Below are 23,111 nucleotides of genomic sequence, written 5' to 3'. Positions count from 1 at the left end.
AACTGTTATAACAGCAGCTGTTGTTTAGATAAATTGATTTCAGAGAATGACAATAGCTTTGTATCAGCCTTGCAAATAACTACCAAAAATTTACCAGTTTCCTAAAGGTTCTCTCTAATAGAGAGAAAGAAGTTGTAAAATAAAAAGCATGTACATTTTCAAACTAATAAGTCAGTATCAATTCTTTTGTGGATAGAGTTCCAAGAAAATGTCAAAATGAATTTGATTACAGAATTCTTAAAAAAAATTGGAAATTAATAATCTGAGTAACAATATAATAAAGGCTTTTTTGAAGTGAGTGTTTTGTACACACCCACAGTGAACAGCAGGCTTCTATCTTCTATGGTTATAAAATCAGAGAAAAAAAAAATCAGTTTCAATGTGATAAGTTTAGGTTAAAAATGAGGTTAAATTTCCTGACATCAGTTGTTAAAATAATATGGTCCTCAGGACATCTGTTAAATTGCTTTTGAAGGTATTTTAAGCTAAGATTTCTGGTGCATGTGATTTTGCACATGTGTTCCTCTATTCTATGAAAGTTCTCCTACTTTTTTTTTCTTTCTGTAATAAATGCTTAAGGCCTATTAACAAAACTACATTTTCATAAGCTCTTTCCATCTTTGTTACTGTTTGGGGGCTAAATAGAGATATACAAAGTAAAACAGTGTAGTACTGCTTTCTGCATAGTGCAATTTTCTAGAACAACAACAAACACAATAGCAACAAAGACAAGCTACAGAAATGTTTATCCTGTTACGGAGCAAGCACCCTAAACTTTTAATTCTCTCAATGCCATACAACGTTGTGTATGTTTCTTTCTTTCTTTCTTTCTTTCTTTCTTTCTTTCTTTCTTTCTTTCTTTTTTTTTTTTTAATGTACTTTCATATGTACTTGGTGTTTAGTTTGCCTATGTAGGCTACCAAGGCATCGGAGACACCCCAGTTTAAAGGCCTCCTCATTTAATTATTTTAACAGACAATAGACTTGGAAACTTATTTGAGTATAGCTGTGGTAGTTCAAGTGAGAGATGATGAGATCACAGGCTGAAAGGATAGAAATTAAAGAATGGGATTTAAACATAGGAAAGTCATATAACACTGGAACTTTAGAATTACCAGAATGTGGGCAGCCCGGATGGCTCAGTGGTTTAGCGCCGCTTTCAGCCCGGGTGTGATCCTGGAGACCCGGGCTTCTCTCTCTCATGAATAAATAAATAAACTCTAAAAAAAAAAAAAAAAAAATTACCAGAATGTGTAGGATGAAGGGAAGGCAGAAATTTGGTATAGCTTACGAGTTGAAACATACATCAACCAATTGATAATATGGTATGTTTAATTTCCATCTCTGCCATGGATACTGGTCTATTATTCTTAGAACAAATAATTACAAATCTCTGCATTTTATTATTAGGAAATTACCTCCAAAAACACATATGTGTACATAACAAATTATAGGAAACTGTTCAGATCCCAAAATATATAACATTAATACTATTTGTTTTTCTTCTCTTTTCTCTGGAACAGTGTAAAGGGCACTTTAAAAGACTAGGACCAATGGAATGGGAATTACGTGCAAACTTCTAGCTGTAGTCTTCAACTTCTCTCACATCAAGGATGACCAGAATTTCAAATGCCTTCAGGGTGCATGCTTCACAACACAGATGAAAGCTATAAGACCATGAATATCATCATCCTTGCTAGAGTTAATGATCTCTCAACCATTTTGGTAATGTGTCTTAGAAAAATCTGTAATGAGAGAATATTGGCTTGCAAAATATTTCTTTGTATTAAAAATAAAACTTGTGAAATTCTCAGGGAAATTTTTATGTGATTATTTCAAAATATTACACTTCCTATGAGTGTGAAGATACAAGATTTGATCACTAGGGAATTCTGTAGATATTTTGAATTGTGAATATTCATATAGCACATGGAATTTTATAAATGAATACATATATTAACCATAGAAGTTTTAAGTGGCAATGATTTTAATAAAATCATAGATGGCTCACTGATATATTCACAGCAATAAAAATGTTGCCACACTACCAAAAATACGTTAATGATTGAAAAAATTAATCTATAATCCCCTTTGTCTGCAATTTTATATTCCTCAGGCAGTAACTCAAGAGTGAAGATAGATCTATACTTGCTGCACTCAGAAGTTTCTAGTCGGGTAGTGCAGCCAGAGAAGAACTGTTCAGACCACTTTTCAAAAAATAAGTAGTGAATCAGCTGTAAGGAGTGTAGCTGTCATCCCCCATCTGTTAGTATCATTAGCATCCATCTCAGATTTTGCTCTGAATCACATTCTTTCTGCTGTTTCCAGGCAGGCCCTAATCAATGAGTGAGCACTCTTTGGCCAATAGTAGGCAGAGAAAAACATTCCCACAAGGAAACTGATGGTGAGCCAAAATTTAATAGAATAAACAGGAGATATTAATATTAAAATGTCTATAATTTACTAAATATATTTTGGGCTTATTCTGTAAAAGCTTCGTATGTAGTATCTGGAAATGAGGGATCAAATTGCTTTGATTGAAAATCAACACTCCAGGTGATCAGCTAGCAATATATCATAAAGTCCAAGAGCTCTATTAGCAACATTGTAAGCCATGTATTTATTTATATCTCAATCAAAACATAAGATCTTATTATTTAGCATATAAAGTGGAAAAAATCTACAGTTTCATTGGTAAATTAGAAATTTATTTAGTAAGATAAATAGGCTTTTCTTTGGAATGATTAATTCTATCAAGAATATAGAGTGGATAAAATAGAGACACTGCCCACTATACCACTATATATATATATATATATATATATATATATTATATATATATATATATATATATAGACAGTGAGGCCCAAAGAGCCCTATTTTTTAAAGGTTGGGTCTAAAATCATGATTCCTATGATGACTATTATAGGAATTACTATAATATAAATTGGCTTATAATGACCTATTTTTTGTAGCATTTCTGATTGCTGATGCTTAATAAAGAGGGCTAGACTTTTGACTCTAGATTATGGTTTCTGCCAAATGTGGAATTTTCATGAAATATGATGAGTGCCTCTAAAGAACAGAGTTGGTACTTCATGGTAACTACAGAATAGATTATTTGAGTGTTTTCATGCTTTCTGCTAGAAAACATCTGACTAATAAGTGCCTGTGTGTATGGAAGAATTTGCTCCAAGATTTAGTATGATATGCCTTTGAGAAAGAAAAAAAAATAGCCCTGATCAAAGGAATAGCCTGGAATGTACTGTTTGTATCCTTCCAAATTTCATATGTTGAAATATTAATCCACAATACCATGATAATATAAGATGGAACCTTTGGGTCCCATCTTTGGGATGGGATTAGAACATGGATGTGGAGCCCTCATGAATAGCAGTATTGCTCCTATAAAAGGGACCTCATAAAGTTCTTTTGCCGTTCTGCCTTATAAGGATAGGGTGAAAAAAGAGCCATCTGCTATCCAGAAGAGGGTTCTTTCTGGACTCTGACCATGCTGACACCTAATTCTTAGACTTCCAGCCTCCAGAGTTGTGAGAAATAAATTTCTGTTGTTTATAACCACTCAGTTTATAAAAGTTTGTTATAGCAGCTCAAACAGACTGAGCATCCAATCCAGATAACACCCCACATTCTTACACAGTCTCCAAAATCTTCTTACACAAGTCCAAATCTCATAACATGTTCTGTTTATCTTCATACTGAGACATCTTGGTTACATATGATATGTGTCCTCCTTCCTTACAACGTTTTTTTTTAATTTTTCAAAAAGATTTATTTGAGAGAGAGAGAAAGAGTGTGGGAAAGGAGCAGAGAGGGAAGAAGATAGAAAACCTCAAGCCGACTTCCCGCTGAGTGTAGAGCCCAATGCAGGGCTTAATCTCACAACCCAGAGATCATGACCTGAGCTGAAACCAAGAGTTGGACACTCAACCGATTAAGCCACCCAGATACTCCTGAAAGTTTGTTCTTGATGGTCTTTTCCATAGACCAATCAATGTAAGACAGAATCTTCTAGTAAAGAAAGTTAAAAATGCACATAAAACATATTATGACTTCAGAAAGTTATTGTGTAACGAAGAATACTGAGTCCAATAGAGTAAGAGCTTAGAAGTAATGGTGTTGTGAGCAAGAGGACATTTTCTATTTATTAGTCCAGTAAGGTTTCTCTGAGAGGATGGCACTTGTGGAAAGACCTGAATGAAATGAGAAACATTTATAGACTTAACCAAGATAATTTCTGACAAAAAATGATCTGTAAGGGACCCTATATAGGAAAATTGTGGTATGGTAGTAGAGTCCCCAAAAGAAAGGTGTAAATGGAATAAACCTATGGCATCTATTAAGACATATTTAAAGATAATCCGGGGACAACTGGGTGGTGCAGTGGTTAAGCCTCTGCCTTCAGCCCAGGGAGTGATCCTGGGGTCCTGGGAACGAGTCCCACATTGGGCTCCCTACAAGGAGCCTGCTTCTCCCTCTGCCTCTCTAGCAATTAGATTTTGTTGGGGTTTGGAGAGTAAATATCAACACTCACTCCCCAATTCCCTTTCTACCCTCGATCTGGATTTGGAAACGATGAATAAAGAAAGAGTGAAACAGACCTAAGAATGCCAACTTAATTATTCACAAAGCTTTGAGCTGGAGATTATAACTCACCTTTGGACAAGTGAGTCTTATGACACCTGTGAAATAGGCAATTTCTCCATGTATTCATCAGCAAAGACAAAAAAAAATTCAAGTAGCTTATATTAAGGTGCAGAGGGCAGGCCAATTTATAAATGCTCTCTACAGATTTGCCTATAAGCAAATTAGGACTAGGAAGAGTTTTACCTCCAGAAAAATCTCACTCACATTCATTTCCCTTCCACTGAAAACCAAGACTGTTATCTAGGAAAGTCCTCCAAAAAGAAAACATGATGAGTGGAATAAAGTGAAAGTGACTTTATATCTTAGCTGGCTGAAAATACAGCCAGTTAGCAGTGTCTGTTCCAGCAAAATTATTAATAGTGTTCACTTCCACTATATAAAATTCCCTGGTGACCATGGGAACATGTGTCACCTCTTAATACATTAATTCCTTTTCTCTTTGCCTTTGGGAAGATTTTTCTCACATATATAAAAAAATAGAAAATTGCGTATTTTCAGCATACACTTGATTCTTATGCAGGAGGCGGATTTCAGTGTCAGTTTAAAATATGAGTAGTGTGATCTTTTAAAAACATTTTCAATTACAGTATTGTAAAAGAATATAGACCAATTAAAATTCTGGAGTAAAAATCCCTAATACAGAGGAAAATTTGTAAGAGGCTAGGCAGTATTGACAGTCCCATTATTCACTGTTATTTTAATTAGGTGGTTTCCCCTCTTGTCCATATTTTTCACTGCCTGCTCAGCTCTACTCTCTAAATTCTCTTTTCTGATCTCATTTATATCATGAGATATTATCCTTAATAGCTTGTGTTCTAGATTTTGTAAAACCGCCTGACTCCCACAAATCAGCGTTATATTTTATCCACTTTAATGATGTATATTAAAGAAGTTTAGTACGGTAAAACTCAAATTGTGAGAAATTATAATGTTGTTCATAAAATTGGTTGCATTAAATTCAAATTGACTATTTGATTTCCTCACTTCAGCAGAATGTTATTAGGTATTTTGTGTGAGTTATTTGGGTTGATTCATTTAAATTTAATAGAGTCAGTTGTTAAATCATTTATGTAGAAATATGTTTTTATTTTTTATAATTGAAAAAAATATGCTTTTTTAACACAAGAAAATGTTGTTTCCAGTGCATGCATAATTATAAGCTCCTACAAAGAACATGTTTTTCTACATTGCAGAAAAGCTCTGAATTACAGGCCTTAATTTTCTTTCAGACTAACTTTAGTTTTTACATATTGTCATGAATACTTCATTCTTTAATGATACATTTTATATTCACTGTTTCCCCCTTTTAATCATTTATATTGCATGCGATTTGCTCAGGTTCCCTCGAACTGTGGATTATATGAGATGTTTCTTTGAGGAAAAAAAAAAACACAATAAGCTTAAGGTTTTTAGTGTTTAAAAGATATTCATCATCTAAAAACACACATTTTCAAGAATATAAATTTTCTGCAGACACAATACGATGATCAAAGAAAGACATAATTATTCTTTAGTGTTCAAAATAATACATTGTATTTCCTAGAAAAAATATTACATCTCTGAATTATAACAAAAAGAAACTGAAAAATAACTAGTCATTATAATTACATTTACTTAATTGAATATTTTACCATTAAGTATAAATGATGTTTTTTTAAACACATAACACATAAAATAATCATGCCAAGGTCTATTAGTGACAATGCCATAAGAAATATAGTATTAATATTTGGTTTTATAGCTCAGTTTTGAAGTGCAAAATCATTGTGGCATGGATTGTTAACTGTTTTCCCATACTGATTTTTATTTTCTCCAAAATTCTTAAAATTTTAGCTGATATCAGTCTCCAGAATAAATAATACACTTTACTTCACACTCTCCCAGAAGAATAACAATGTGACCAAGCTCTGACCAATGAGAGTAGCTGAAGAGATATTGTGCTTCCAGAGTCTTGTCTTTGAAGGGAATAGACTCTCTATTTTCCGTTACTTTGAACATAGATGTCATGGGGGAGCTAAACAGGTATCTTAAATCAAAATGTAGAGCCAGTCTTTAAGATATTCATATTCAGTGTCAATTATGTGTCAAACACTGTTCTAGGTAGAGGTGATAGAGTTGTGAACAAAGCAAACATTTCAGGACCTACATAGCTTTCATTCAAGTGGATATATTTCAAAAAAAAAAAAACTACTATAGGAAACATCAATTTTCACATTCTCATTCATCTCTCTTAAAAAGTGTACTGTTTATCAAAGGGAAAGAACTCTTCACCATGAGGGCCAACCTTGGATAGTCACATCTCAATTCCCTTTTTTCTCCTTCTTCTCTAGAGTCAAGTTTCTTCCTTCTCAGCTTGTGGACTAAACTAGGGAGAACAGTTATGTGGATGATAACTAACTCTCACTATAAAGTTCAAGTCATATATCTGCATTGCCATCTTCCCAGGACACAGGCATATCCTCTGACGATCCAGATACCAATTACTACATGCAAACTGAGAATTGATGAATAATGTTTGGAGTCTAAGAAATCAACAACAGAATCAAAGAGTTCTGCTCTGATACCTATCTAGCTTCTACCGTAACAGAATGGCACTGTGAATGCTGACAGCATTATGAGAGATAGAAATGAACTTGTTCAACTCATTGTTTTGGCCTGTATTATAGTAGCCAAATAACAACAAAGCAATACAATAAGTGTAAATATCAAATACATTTGCAGTCTTGCAATTATTATTCATGACAATATTATACATTCACTTATATCTAAACACTTTATTTACATATGTGTTTATCCTTATATTTCAATGTTACAGAATCATAATTTCCCTATTGGAAGTTGTTTTACATAAAAACTAGCAATAAAAATAATTTGAATATGCACGTTCTGAGGTAAATTTCTGGTTTACAGCATAGTTGCAACATAGTTCTCTATGAATATGTCATTCATCTTAAATGAAACCTTCACTAATGAATACATACCATTTGTTATAACTAAGTACTATTGTGGATGTTGTGTTGTATTTATCCAGCATGGGATATGTAAATATTTCCCCAAATTATGAAAACTGAGAGTTTATGGTGGATACCTGCTGTTATTAGTCTAATTCTATATTATGTGTATATATTTTTAAAGTAAAAAATTACATTAAATATGTAAAACATGAGATCATGGTTTAGTCTGAATAACATTTTATTTATCTTTTTTCATTCCACTTTGAACATCCTATGTTTCACATTTGTGAAAGCCACAAATAAGAAAAACATGGCCAAAACTAAGAGAATGAGGCGAATAGGCAAAGAAAAAATGTTCCATGTCTCTTTTCAAGTACTACCTTGTTTTCTTAGTTCTCCTTCGAACTTTATGCTGGATAAAACATACAGGCCTTTGAGATATAGAACTCTGTATATTCCCTGCAGAAAAAGCAATTCTTAAACATTCAAAATGTTGGGGAATGGAAGTGATAAACTGGAAACTATCTGCTTGAAGTCTACTTTGAAGTACAACATATCTATTCTTCAATTAAATAATAAACACAATAACAATAATATTTATTATCTAAGTGCTTTCCTTGGAATACCTCATTTAATTTAGCTACCAACACCATGAAAGAAGAGCTGTCATTATTTCTCTGGTTTTCACAAATATTTCTGGTTTTCACAAATATTTACATAATTTTCCCAAAGCCATTCATGATTTCAAACCTCAAGCAGTAAGACCCTAGGAACATCATTTTAAAATAATAAATTGTACTAACATCTAAAACGAGCATTTGGTTTTGCAAAATAAGTAAACTAAGGAGTTGTTATTTACATAATGATTACTTTGTATTTTTTTTTAAAACCATGGCATCAAATTTCAATTAAATAAAGTTGTATTTAAGCTAATGAAATGTTGAAACACTTTCCAAAATAACTCTGCTGTCTTTCAGCCTTCGAACAATAACATACATTGTCACTGATTTCATGTCAACAGTATATGGCTAATCTTGCTATTCTCTTCATATTAAAATATATTTAGTCTTACTGATCACACTGTATTCTACTCTGCTTCTCTAAATAAATTATATACCAGAGGATGACAAACTCTTTTCTATAAAGGACCATGTATCAAATATCTGTGGCTTTGTAGGTCAAATGGGTGGTGCTAAAGTAGCCATAGGCAATAAGTAAACAAAAAGCAAATGAATAGGTGTGGCTGTGTTCCCATACACCTGTATCTCCATATACCTGTATACAAAAACAAACAGCAATCAGATTTGGTCATCAGGCCAGTGTTTGTCTATTTCTGTTTATATATTTTGTGGCATAAATGCCATTCACATTCAAATATTCTTACCAGGAAGCCCTGGTTATTTTTAACTTCCAAAATGAATGCATTTCTGCATGCGGCCTCCTCAGCAGCCCTTCATGTCTATAGTGCCATAGTTGTCTTAGGTAAATGTGTTTTTTTTTAGTATTATAAATCATAGTAGGCCAATAACTTTAGTTACTTTGTGCATGTGTGTGATTACTTTTTGTTTTCAACTATGGTTATATAGCATGATATCCTCCACAATACTAAATATAGTGCATTTGTCAAGTGAAGAGTTTAATACACACACATATATGTTAGATTTAAGTGAATTATTTTTTAAAAAGTTTATTTATCATTGTGCAGATCTAGGAATTTTGCACGGGAAGTGAAGTTACACGCTGAGGTTGTATCTACACAATGCCAAAACATCTAGATTAAAAGCAAAACATTCAGTCAACCATGACATTATTTCCAAGTCTCTACATGCTTGGCATTGGGAAAGGAAAATGTTTAGATGATGGATGTTACTTCTCATTTTCCATCTGGTTGTTTTGGCCTCATGTAGACAGAACCTCTGACAGTCTACATTGATGACAAAACAATTTCAGGTTTTAGATTTGGTTCTAAGCCCACCCACATGGAGGTAAACAGATTAGTTTGAAGAAGAGAAACTGTTGAATATCTAATCACATCTATGCTTTCAGCCAAGAGAAATCTCAGAAGAATGATAATCTGCATTTACATCTCCCCAGACTGTAATTCAACCCTGTTTCATAGAAGAGAGTTTGCCTGGAAAAATTTCCAGCTCAATTGCCCAGACATATCAGGAATCTCCAATAAGTCTCATGTCAGTCTGGGGCCCCACATCCAGTGGACAGGAAAAAAATAATTCTCCCTGCTATGATCAAACTGAGAAGTAACTGGATGGAATTCTTAGCGATTTTTTTTTTTTTTTTAATGAAGGATTCAGGATTTAATTGGGAGGAACATGGTAGTGATTGAATATAAAGAGATATGTTTTCTGGATCATTTTAAAAGGGCTTTGAATTTTGTTTTGTGTAGAAGCCAATAGAGATAAGAAGTAAAATATCAGGGGTACTACATACTAATTATAAAAACATCGGCTTAAAATATCTATAAAACTTTGGAAAAAATTGAATTGGCTTCAGAGTGATTCTCTGGAGCAGAGAATTACCAAAATGCACATCACTGTGAACTGTCACTCAACTATAGGGCATTTTTTAAAAGTTTAATGAAGTACTCAATGAAACAATTAATGAAATACCCCTGCCTCACTCACCATGAATGTACACACAAACACACACACACACAGAGGGTAAAAGTCACATATATTAGAATATTTGTATATACACACACTAAATGTTTATACACGTATAGATCTAATAAAATAATTGGGTTATCCTAAATGAGAAAAAGTTTAATCCTCTCTGCTAATATTTATTTGTATATAGTCTTTTATCAAATAGCAGAAACATCTTTGATACTAATCATGATGCTAATATTTTTTAAAAGATTTTATTTATTCATGAGAGACAGAGAGACAGAGACATAGGCAAAGAGAGAAGTAGACTCCCTGTGGGGAGCCCAATGCAGGACCCTGGAATCATGACCTGAGCTCAACCACTGAGCCACCCAGGTGCCCATGATGCTAATCTTAAAACCATATATTTTAACTGATAGTTTAACAGTAAAATACTTTGAATTAGTGATTTGCTAATCTGTTTAGGATATTAAAAATATACAATTTTTATTCTGCTAATAGAATACAGGACTTAGCTATTTTCATTTTTATTTTTATTTTTTTCCTTTTTTTTAAATAATAAATTTATTTTTTATTGGTGTTCAATTTGCCAACATACAGAATAACACCCAGTGCTCATCCCGTCAAGTGCCCCCCAAGTGCCCGCCACCCAGTCACCCCCACCCCCCGCCCTCCTCCCCTTCCACCACCCCTAGTTCGTTTCCCAGAGTTAGGAGTCTCTCATGTTCTGTCTCCCTTTCTGATATTTCCTACCCATTTCTTCTCCCTTCCCCTCTATTCCCTTTCACTATTATTTATATTCCCCAAATGAATGAGACCGTATAATGTTTGTCCTTCTCTGATTTAGCCTTCTTAACCAGTCTTACCTCCAGAGAGTCTTAAACAAGAAGCTCCTATCTTGATTTATATAGTCAAGCGTATTATCTTATGAAAGAATGGATGTAGTCGAACTGATATTTTAACAGTGCCAATAATATCTCACAAGTTAGTAAGTGTAATTGAAACTAAGAATAATAATAAATTTGTTCATTCTTTAGTAAGCAGTTGTGGAATTTGGAGTATTCAAAGACCCGTGAATGCTATATAAAGTCATTTTTTTATGAAACTTAGCTAATATACTATCCTATTTGCAACATGTTATTTCAGATAGATAGATATGAGATTATGCTTCATATTTGTATATTACAAATAATAAGGCTACTCAAAAATAACATGAATGCTTGGAACAATTTTAAAAATCGGGGTTTGTTCTAAATTCTATTGTAGTTCTGATGCATATATTTAGGATAATATTAAACCACTTGGTTTTGAAATTAACTTATAATTCAGAAGTTTTACTGTTCTTAATTCATGCAATAGTATAAATATACTCAGTTATCAGTTTTTGCATGAGATAACACTGTATGTCATATTTTTCTTCATGTTAGTGTACTTGGGGTAGCAAATAACATACAACACAACTATTAGTGACTTAAGTTCTATAGAGATTTATTATATCATATAACAAATATATTGAGATAAGGCAATGGGTCAATCCAGCTGCTTGAAGATACATTCAGAGACCTAAGTTTTTTATAGACTACTCCTATCTTTCTGGTACCCATTCTCTCAGTTTCCTAGCTCCTTTCATGAGCTACAGACTCTAGATATCACTTCCTCACATATTAATACCCAGAGATTATGAAGATTATGCAGTGTTAGACAGCAACATGCCCTCCTATGTTGGACTGTGATCTGTGAAGCATAATTACCTCATCTACTGTGCTTATATCCCTGTCTGTGGAGGCAATGTACCATGAAAGATGATGATGAGATCATGGGATCCTTGAAACTTCTAGTAGGTGACTTGAAAAGATGAGTCTCTCTACAGTTCAGTCCCTTTGTCTGAAAAAGAAACAAAATAAATGTCTACTTCATCGAGTTCTCTTGTCCTGATTTGTTCAGTAGGTAGATATTGGGACATGAAGGAGATTCTAAAAATACTGACAGGAAGAACCTAAGTACCACAATTCAAAATTGGGAGAAAAATCTGGGACCATCAAGTCAAATGTTAGATTATTTTCATGTACTGACATAAAATTTTTTAGTACTCCTAAAATCCATTACTCCATATTTTTTGAGGTTTGGATTTCATAGCCTTGGATCCCAAAGAGCTTTTTCCCTTTATTTTACCTTACAAATATAACTTTACAAAGTATGCTTGAAATATCTTCAAAGTTAATCTCATTTATTAGTTTTAATAAGAAACATAACATGTTTAAGGGACAAAGAAATATTTATGCTTACATACGTTACTGCAATGTTTATCCTACCCTGAGATAGTGCTTGGTTCAGTTTTGTTTTATTTTAGTCTTTATCAGATTACTCTGAAAAATGTGTAATAGGAAAGTGTAATACAAAGCATGCATACATTAAAGCATTCAAATTATGCTGACATATAATCTGTCTGAATTGATAAAAAGGTACTTTCTGGAAAAAGATTATACAGTTGGTAACCTTTAAATCTTTCTTCCTATTAGCAGGCGATTTACATTTCTCCTAAAGAAATCCCTGTAGGATCCTCTGTTCTCTTTCTGAGGAGTGAAATGTACATACAATAATCACAAAGCAAGTATCTAAAATTGAATATCTACCAGTACATTCAACTAACCCTAATGAGTTAAATATATCAAGTGAGGATTGTGTGAATCAGAAACAAAACAAAAAAAACACATGCTTTCACTAAAAGAGGGATATAGTATTGGTTCCAGGTGAGTTTTGGCTTTTTATTTTTTTAAGATTTTATTTATTTATTTGAGAGACCAAGTGAGCGAGAGAGAGAAAGTACACAAAGAGGGGCAAGGCACACAGGGCTCCATGCCCGGGGCCCTGGGATCATGACTTGAACTGAAGGTAGACACTTAACTTACAGAGCCATCCAGGTGCCCCCAGAGTTTTTGGCTTTTTAAATGCAAAGAGGATAAGATAAAGAATACCAAAAATGTCAGTGTTTTCCAAGAGAAGCCAGAAATCTATCATGACCTTCAAGTTCGATTAAACTGCTTCAAATTGACCAAGGAACTCACATGAAAAAAAAAAAAAAAAAGTGTCTGTGGCACTCCTTTCTCTCTAGAGTTTACATGCTTTATATTTAATATAAATAAATAGCGTTAAAGAGTCACATGTTCTAAGACAGTACAGAGAGCACTCTTACCTATTCCACTTAGTTTCTGTGGAGCCTGACTACAAATCTCATGAATATAATATCTTTATAAACTGAGGTGTACTCAAAGACACATGCCATATGCAATGTATACACTTCATTCTGATGTTCTCCAAATATGTTTGATCATGACAATCTACCTGTGTTGCTTATTAAAAATCTTTATTCAGGGACACCTGGGTGGCTCAGCGGTTGGGCAGCTGCCTTGGCTCAGGTTGTGATCCCTGAAGGTCATGCATGGAGCCTGCTTCTCTCTCTCTACCCCTCTGTGTGACTCTCATAAATGAATAAATAAATTTATTTTTAAAAATAAATAAAATATTCTGGAATCCCTAAATTTACTCATATCATTCATTTTATCTAGCTGTTATTCATTTTCTATTAATATCCAGTTTCTATTGTATGAAGGACAATAGTGGAACAAGAGCAATTACCCCATGCACCTAAATGCAAAAAAAAAAGCACAATAGAAAATTTACATACATAGCTCAAAGTTTCAATTATAGGCTTTAAAATCACTTGTCTTTAACCAATCTTACATTAAACTTTTTAAAACATTTTATTTATTTATTCATGAGAGACTGAGAGAGAGGTAGAGACATAGGCAGTGAGAGAAGCAGGCTCCCTGTAGGGAGCCTGATGAGGGACTTGAATACAGGACCCAAGGATCACTACCTGAGCTGAAGGCAGATGCTCAACCACTAAGCCACCCTGGTACCCCTACATTTAATGTTTAAGAGTATTTTCCTTTTTCATAAGTAAAGTTTCAATTCCTTATATACTTCTATGTGCTTATTTTTAATTCTCCTATGAGGCACTAGTATTCTAATTACAGCGTTATCAAATTAAACTCCTAAGCCCATCCTGAACAAATAGATTGAAAGGAATAACTGAGATCAATCAGTATAATAATTTCACCTGAACATTACTTTGGTAGAGATTCTTTCATCATGACTCATGTCAATCAGTTTGAAAACCAGTGAAGAGCTTACTTGGCAAGTAACAATTTGAGAATTATTTATGAACCATCAGTACTATTATATGAAATAGTAAACCCTAAAAAGTTAATGAAAATGCAGGAAAACTTACCACCCACAGCCTTGGTGGAAATTTCCTTTACTTCTCTCAGACCCACCAGAGAATGGGACCAATTGTACATATCTTTGAAGTATAATCTATGCAGTGATCACACTTTTATATCAATATATGTACCATAGAAGATTCAGCTATAATGAAATTAAACATCTTTGAACCGTATATTCACTTAATATCTGCAGTTTTTTCTTTAATTCTGACATTCAAAAACAATTTAATATATTTTCCTCACAAATTTTAATGCATAAATCCATGAGTTTTATCATCATTCAAATAGTCTGAATCATTATTCAGTAATTATTTCTAATGAGTCAATTAAAAAATCAATGCTACGAATCAACAAATAAAAAATCAATTGTACAAAAGGTGCTAATAATATTAAATGTCTCCATATTTCTATTGACATCTGTTAGCTCACCTACTCAAAAATTGTGTGCATGTCTCTGTTAAAAACAATATGCTCAAAGGGTACCTAGGTGGCTCAGTTAAACATCTGACTTTATTTCGGTTCAGGTCATGATCTCAAAATTGTGAGGTAGAGCCCTTCCTCGGACTCTGAGCTGGGCATGGATCCTTCTCCTGCTTAAAATTCTCTCTCCCTCTCCCTCTCTTCTTACATCATATTTCAGAGATTAAATACACCTCTACATAAAATGGTGCTCCTGTACATACTCCTTCCTCTGTTACTTTACTTTATGCTTCAGCCAACTACTAAAAACATATATATCCACTTTTGTTTATTATCTGTTTCATCATGTTACTCACTTGAATAGAAGTACCAAGAAAGATAGGATGTGACTTGCTATCCTCTCCTAAATGCTTAACCAAGAGGAGAAACTTGAGACATATTAAGCATTTTTAAATAATATTGCATGAATAAATTAACATTTCTTTGAGGTGATCTTGGTTGTGTAGCCATTGTACAGATTAGGGAATTGTGCTGTAGAAAAAAGTTTATTTTTTTCACATTCATGTAGTGAGTAAGTGGAAGAACTAAGAAATTAGAGCCCAGGTATGACATCAACTTTGCTATTATAATTACTCCTTATTCTTGGATGTAGGTTAACCTATTATCTAAGGCAATCACCAGAGATTGAATAGGCCAGGAAGATGTTTTTTATAGTTACATAGTAAGGTGTGAGTGAAGGACAGTACTTACTCTGAAGCTATCATCATATTTTACCTAGGATCACAATTTATTCAATTCTGTCTTTAATATGTCTTCCCCAGATCTCAGAATATTAATTTACTTTAAAATATTTCAGAATGTTTAATGTTCAATTCTGTGTGTGAAATATTAGGTTAAACTATAACCTAGGTGCTGATGTCAGTCTAATCAAGGGTGTAGTAATTGTGGACTTTAGTTCACATTGTGTTAGAATGTTCACACTCCAGGGACAGTCACTCTAAGAAGCTCTCCTACTATCATTTTGTTCAATCTCTATTTACTAAGTTTCTTAATAAATGTCAAAAATATTTTTATAAAGTAAAATAGTAGTCTGTATCTAGTATGATGAATACTAGTTGTTGATATTATTAGGAACTTTCTCTGATAAAAAATAGTGCCATTGTTTTCTCAAAAGCAAAATGCATGAAGAATTTTGGAAATTGAACACATTTGATGCCAGATTAATTTAATTTGGGACTTTATTCTTTATTTTTGAAAAATTAATCTTTTGCTTATTGAAACTTATTGCAAAATTTGTATGTGACTATATAGGCCCATATATCTGACTACTTGGGTTTATTTCTTTCCTTCCTTCTTCCTTTCTTTTTTTCTCTTTCTCTCTTTTTTTTTGACAAATTCCAAAATGTCAGGATCTCCTGACCACATGGTTGAGATAATGTAGCCAAAACTGTTTTGTAAATTTTAAAATGTAGGCAACATTCATATACTATGTATCGAGTACAAAGCTCTTTCTTTTTTCAGTCCCAAAATAAACAGTGTCAGACAAGACATTAAGAATACAAAAACTAATACAGCTGGATTCCTCTTCTCAAGAACTAAAAATAAACGGCATATTATACCACCATACAATGATTCCTATCATAGAGTTAAGCCCAAGATAGAATAGAAACACATACAAAGGCTCTTGTAGTCTAAACTTTGATTGGAAAACTTTTAAAAAGAGAAAAAAAAAAAAAATAACAACAAATCTCACAAACCTTTTAAAATAGAACACAGACAAACCTAAATTTACTTGCCAAACATCATTTATAAATTGTGTATTTATATGCAAAATTATCTTCTTGATTCCTACAAATTTTTTTTAAAGAGAATAAAGATGATAGGAGTGGTAACACATTAAAAGTTTATTTTATTTCTGTCTTTTCCAACTTAACTATTCAGCAAAAGATTTTACTCAGGACATCCAGGGATATTACCTAGGGAAATCAATTTCTCAAATGTGTTTGCTTAGTCTCTTTAGGGTATGCCAGTTAATAAAAGTTGTGATTGCCAGAGCTCAGTGTTTTATTATATAAAAGCCTTTTTACCCATTCCTTTGGGTCAGCTTTATAATGATGAACTGAGCTTTTTCTGAGAAGCTTGACTGTCAAGTGGAGTTGGGTTAATTTAGGTTGTATGAAAAGAAGAAGGTACTAGTAAATGGGATATAAAATGTTTAATGGATTCCAGAAATGGAATCAGGCTCTAGAAGGAGAAGAAATGAAATTGAGAAGAACAAGAATTAAAGTAGACTGACAGGTAATGTATCCTGCGTTTTGGGGCAAGGTGTCCTGCATTCAGGTAAATTACTCCGATGCATAGCATAAGATGTTCCTTTGATATGTGTTTCTTTTTAATACATTCATACCATAAAGATTATTTTAGATTATACTTTAAGGATGACCCAAAAAAAACCCACAAACATGACATTCTTAAATTATTGTTATATCTTAAATATTATTAAATAGCAATTTGGCTATATTTCAAAATATACTGGGTCATTTGTGCTCAAGTAGTTATTTTTTCTTCATTCCTTTCTTTTTCTCAGAAATAATGAATTTGAAGGTGACACTAACATTTGCACACCTTTGATAGAATTAGACTCCACTTAATTTGAGCCTGAATTAAAAGATATGCCCATTTATACATTCAAGTCAAGAGATAAAGTAAAGCAACATTTAGACTGTCAGAGACAGAAGTTTAAATTATGCAAATGACCACAAAAGCATACTGGCAGTTGACAGTAAAGCGGAGATAGTGAAACGTCTGGACACAAACTTGCCGCTGAGAATAAACCTATGCAGTTGAGGTTAATGGACTCCAGGATCTGCATCCACATGTTTCTTGCCAGCTCTTGAGCACTCCTGCAGTGTTGATGTAAATATGAAGAGCCATAAAGAAAACAATAGTTCTTCTGCTTAGAAAATATAAAAGTGCAGGATCGGTTGAATTATTTACAATCTTTAAACTATCCTAGGGACCATCTGATTCTAAGTCCTTCTTTTAGAAAGAAAGTTGGCAAGACTAAATACCCTAACTAAAGTTATAATCTAGTTGATTGCTGAGTATGAATAAGAAGAATGTCCTCATTCTTTTCTCTTTGTCATGATGCCAATAGGTATTGTGAGCATATATGCCATATTTATTATCAACTGAAAGATGTAGCCATAATTTAGCCATCCATAAACTGACAGAGAAAGGAGGGGCATAATGCAATGTATATGTCTTTTTCTGCAACACAGACATTGAAAAACTGAAATAATGCTGATTCTATGTATATATTAATTTGTTTACAGATTCTAAGCACACTCTCTATCACCTTTCCTTCTCTAATTTTTTCTTTCTCCCCTCACAGATACATTCTAAGTATATATTGTAGGGTTCAGGGAACATTTATAAACATAAAAGATAATTAAGTTTGCCCATAAATAAAGTTAAGATTGCAAAAATATATTTTATAAATGGGAAATTAATTCATGGAATTGATGAGATTACTCAATAAAGAAAGGTATGTAAAAAGTATCCAAGATGAACATGAATTTTAAAATAAATGAGGAAATATAACAAAAGTGAAATAAATTATGCATGTGGACAGAAAGGCAGGGAATTAAAGAGGAGTGCAAAGGAATGGAAGCTAAAATGATGGTATTTCAAGGTGGAGAGAGTAGTCAATACTTTCAGATGAGGTACAGAAATGCAATGAAAATCAAAAAGTGTACTTTGCAAATAGTAGCAAAATAGTAGTGCTGTTATTTTTTCTCATGGTGTTGGAGAAGTTTTAGTGAAGTTTTCTGAAGATTACTGAAGAAATAAAGGTGATTGAAACCATATTTGATATGTTGAGGAATGCAGTGGGCATAGGAATTATTGATAGCAGAGTAAACCTATTTTCAAGAGAGTCTCTTATGACATGGAGGGGTGATGAGCAGCATAGCTGAAGAAGAGCGTGGATCTGAATAGATGCATGGTTTCTGAATGTTTTTTCTTATTTAATTCCAAAATGGGTAAACTTAAACATAGTTAAATACTGCAGGAAAGAACACAGTAGAAAGAAAGTGGTTAGAGATATTATATTGTACAGGTAATTGATAAATCATTTCTGGGGAGGAAAAACTCAATATTTTTGAGAAAATGATACCCATCTATGTCAGGAATTGGTCTGGACATACAAAAATTAACTCCCATGTGTAGTGGGTACAATTAAGGAAATTATTTGTGTATACTGAGAAAGATACAGTGATATAAAGGGGGGGAATGCCAAGCAATTAAGGTCTATTAGTTTCTATTTTTGTCTGTGGAGTGGAGTAGAAAAGTATGATTGAGAGTGGTGGGATGATCCCCAAGGAAGTTTAAAAATAAAGTGGAAGGGCTTTAAATATCCACTGCAAAGGAAGCAGAACCATTGACTATTGATATATTGAAGGACTGACCAAAGGCTGAGTAACGAGAATTAATGGTGTTACTGAGGGGCAGAGCTAGAGTGTTCTTAGAGTAACTGGATGAATGAGTTAAAGAGGCAAATATTTCAACTAATTCTAGGTGTGTTTTTCCCCTGTGTATGTCCAACAGAAGAAAAATGGCACCAAGCATTGAAAATCTTGATAAGAAATTAGATAAATATTGTGGCTCACAAAATATAAACTGGATAGATAAATAAATGAGAATGGACCAGGATACCTAATATACTTTAATGCTCTCATAATGAGATAATTAAATATATAAATGCCAATCACAATGACAGTAGCACTCCCTCAGAAAAACTGGTTTGCTCTGTATGGGTTCACTTCATTAGTGTTGGCTTAATTTGAGCCGCAAGCACTTCCACTTTTAGCCTTTCGATATTTAGTTCTGAAAGCTCTTATATCTGTATTAACCTAGCTAAATTTTACTCCTTCATATAATTCACACCTTTAATAATTACTCAGGGACAGTTTCCACCACCAGACTAACCAGATAGAAACCCTTTTGTTATGGTACACTCTATTTCCTTTGTTCAAACTTTATTCTTTAAATGTTTTTAGGAATATTGGAATCCTTTTATCAACCCTTTGATATTTTACCTTATTGGTAAATCAATAAATGTCTTGTTGCTCACTAAAGCCTTGTAGATCTGAGTAAGATTTATATGTTGTAGTAGTTCATTTTTACTGGAAAGTTTTTCAGTTGATAGTAGAAAGCTTAACTCAATTAAAGAAAATCACTAACAATGTTTTCTAATATTTACTTCAATAGCTATAGTATAATTTATTGACCCTCATTATATTTATAATATTTTTCAACATTTTTATATAAATTATAATTCTGTGAAGACAGAGATCTCATCTATCTTATATACAATCTCTCTGGCATGTAATATAGTGCCTATAAGCTGGTCAGCATTTGATACTTATTGAAAATTAAACCTTTTCACAAGTATCTGGATTCCCATTATATTCAGCCTTTGCCAATACCCTAATGATTTCAACTTACTACAAAATTTTAATTCCTTGAGCCAGAGACAAATTCTCAAATGTGATTTTTCCCTAAATTACCAAGTTAAAGGCACAGACTATAACAACACTGAAAAATTTCTTAGTGAAAAACTTCACAACAGAAAGTGTCAAACAAGAGTGCTATGCAGGCAGGCAGATAGCTGAAGACATATCAAGATTGTCTGTAGAATAGGCAAGAAAGATGAGAACATTCATTAGTATGGTTCAGAAAAGAAAAGTTACAAAATACTCTAGCAACTCAAAAAAGTAAAACAAATATGTACTAAATCATAATCTCATTATTTATTTCTAAGGTGGGGACAGCCATATCTTACCTTTGTTTCAGAAATGAGTAACATAAAATCTATATTCAAATAGAAATACTCTTTACTTATGAATTACTGCAGTAGTAAAGATTTTGTCAGTTAATCAATTAAATCACATATTATAACTGCCTAATATAGGACCTGGAGATGGTGGAAGATGATCTCCAAGCCACAGTCCTTTTTGTCTCTGAAGAATTGCTTTCTCAGAGAAAAGGAGGTGGGAGTGTGTGAACTGATTGCCAGTTGTGAATTTTGCCAAATAAAGTAGAAACTCAGAAGAAGCAGAAAACAAAACACATTATTTTTATGTTACCAAAGGACATTATTCATTTTTTATTCTCTGACTTTGAAGCAGATACATTTATTGCAGAGTATCATGTGGAACAGGGAGTTTAAAAGTTTATTATCGTTTGTCTCATTTCTGCTGTGCTGTCACAATTAAGCATATCTAGAACATTTTTATGTCATTTCTGATCTCAGACAATGTAATTCATGATTTGTACCATTTCTAGTCCAGATTTAATAACAAAAATAAGTTATAACCATAAATAAGAATTATAACTTTTAGAAATGTGATGGAAGAGAACCACACTATTTTTTAATATCTTTTTCATTTTTTTTGGCTCCAGGGTCAAAATATTTCTTACTGAACTTTTAGATCTACTGAAAAAGCTTTTTTGCCAACCCATTATACATTTATGAAAAATAAAATTTAAACAGATTTATCCAAGACTTGGAGTTACAACATTTGCAATTTTAGTAAATATGTAAATTTATCGACTCTGATAAATACTATTTTTAATTAGCACAGATATGGCCCCAAATTTGCCCCTAGATAATTTTTTCTTATTACTAAGCCAGTAACTACCATCTTTCCAGGCTAGTGTTATTATCAATTTCAATATCAGAATGAGATTTATGTATCATGATAGCTCATTTTAACCTGACAAAGTTCTTTGATTAAGAGTAGAGAGCTTAAATCAGTTTAATAAAATCACTTATTAGCATCACGTATTCTTATATTTGAAAGAGAAAAATAGTGCTGAAATAAAGCATTATATAAAACATAAAACCTGGGGCACCTAGGTGACTCAGTGGTTGAGTGTCTGCCTTTGGCTCAGGTTGTGATCCTGGAGTCTGGGTATTGAGTCCTGCATCAGGCTCCCCACAGGGAGCCTGCTTCTCTGCCTATGTCTCTGCCTCTCTCTGTATGTCTCTCATGTAAATAAATAATTAAAAAAAAAACACACATAAAACCTGATGACTAGAAAAAATAGCTTAAAATAAATTTCAGCAATTGCAAATGTATACACTTTTTGATAGAGATCTGATATGAAGTCTATGGGATATAAATGTTTCTAAGCTCCATCATCCTTAGTAGTTTCTCCCAAGCTTTTAGTAGTACTTACTATTATTAAAATTATCGCTCTGACTGGCATACAGCTTTTTCCAGGGAAGATATGACTTACTGGAAACTAATTTTCCTACCTAACTTTCTAGTAGATACTAATAAGCTTTTAGCTCTCATTAAACTGTTACTATAGCTTCCGATGAGAGCTAAAGATTAATGGTTTTTATTTTGGGGGAAAAAGGAGACCAGTTTTGCATTTACAACATCAAAAATTCAGTCCATCAGTCTATTTGTGTCCTGTGGTCTGGCTTTAGCCACTCTGAATTTTCTTTTTCCCTCTGAGTTGTCAAGACCTTGGAAGTTTCCGTAGAATCACTCCTAACTTCTGTCTTGCCTGAGATCTACTTCACTTCCAACCTTCTTTGAATTAAAGCAGCCTTACAACATATGTTAGTGGTTTTAACTCCATCTGTGTATTATTTCCCACTCACTGCTCTTGTCAGGCTTCACTGGGCCCATCTCTAATCTTATTTACTTTGTCACCGACAGCATATCTGTAGGCCACCCTCTTCCTCCTCATATCAATCTCTTAGAATCATCTCTAAGAATCATCCTAAAGAGATTTCCTCTAATAAATCCTCCTCAGATAACAACAACAACAATAGTATATACTCTGATTCTGAGGAGCTGAAAAATGAAACGGGAATACTCAAAATTACTAAACTTCCATTTAATAATGATTTCTAGAAATAATGTGGCATATAATTCTAATTAGATAGTCATATAAAACTCATTGAAACTAGAAATAGAAAAAATAATGTGTGCAATGACTAATTAGCTAAAAATATCACTTTTTTCCCTTTGGAAAATGTCATTTGTTTCCCTTTGGAAATGTTAGTAATGATCTTTCTTATCCGATAACATATGTTTGAAACAAAGACAATATTAAGTGAATAATAATTCATTTTAATA

General features: G+C 33.0%; 1 long non-coding RNA gene across 1 annotated transcript in view; it reads right to left on the bottom strand.

Moving 5' to 3' along the window:
* Nucleotides 1–1,114: 1,114 nt before the first annotated feature.
* The window catches only part of LOC140608328 (uncharacterized), an 86,947-nt gene continuing 64,950 nt past the window's right edge, over nucleotides 1,115–23,111 (bottom strand). Inside the window, exons 2-3 of the long non-coding RNA XR_012010344.1 lie at nucleotides 11,998–12,130; nucleotides 1,115–1,220 (exon numbers count right to left, since the gene is read on the bottom strand). This is a non-coding gene — a long non-coding RNA (uncharacterized lncRNA). The remainder of the gene's footprint in view (nucleotides 1,221–11,997; nucleotides 12,131–23,111) is intronic.

The sequence above is a fragment of the Canis lupus genome, chromosome 17 (assembly GCF_048164855.1).
Source record: "Canis lupus baileyi chromosome 17, mCanLup2.hap1, whole genome shotgun sequence".
Classification (NCBI taxonomy): Eukaryota; Metazoa; Chordata; class Mammalia; order Carnivora; family Canidae; genus Canis; species Canis lupus.
The sequence above is the reverse complement of the archived record's forward strand: the minus strand, read 5'-3'. Positions and strand labels throughout refer to the sequence as shown.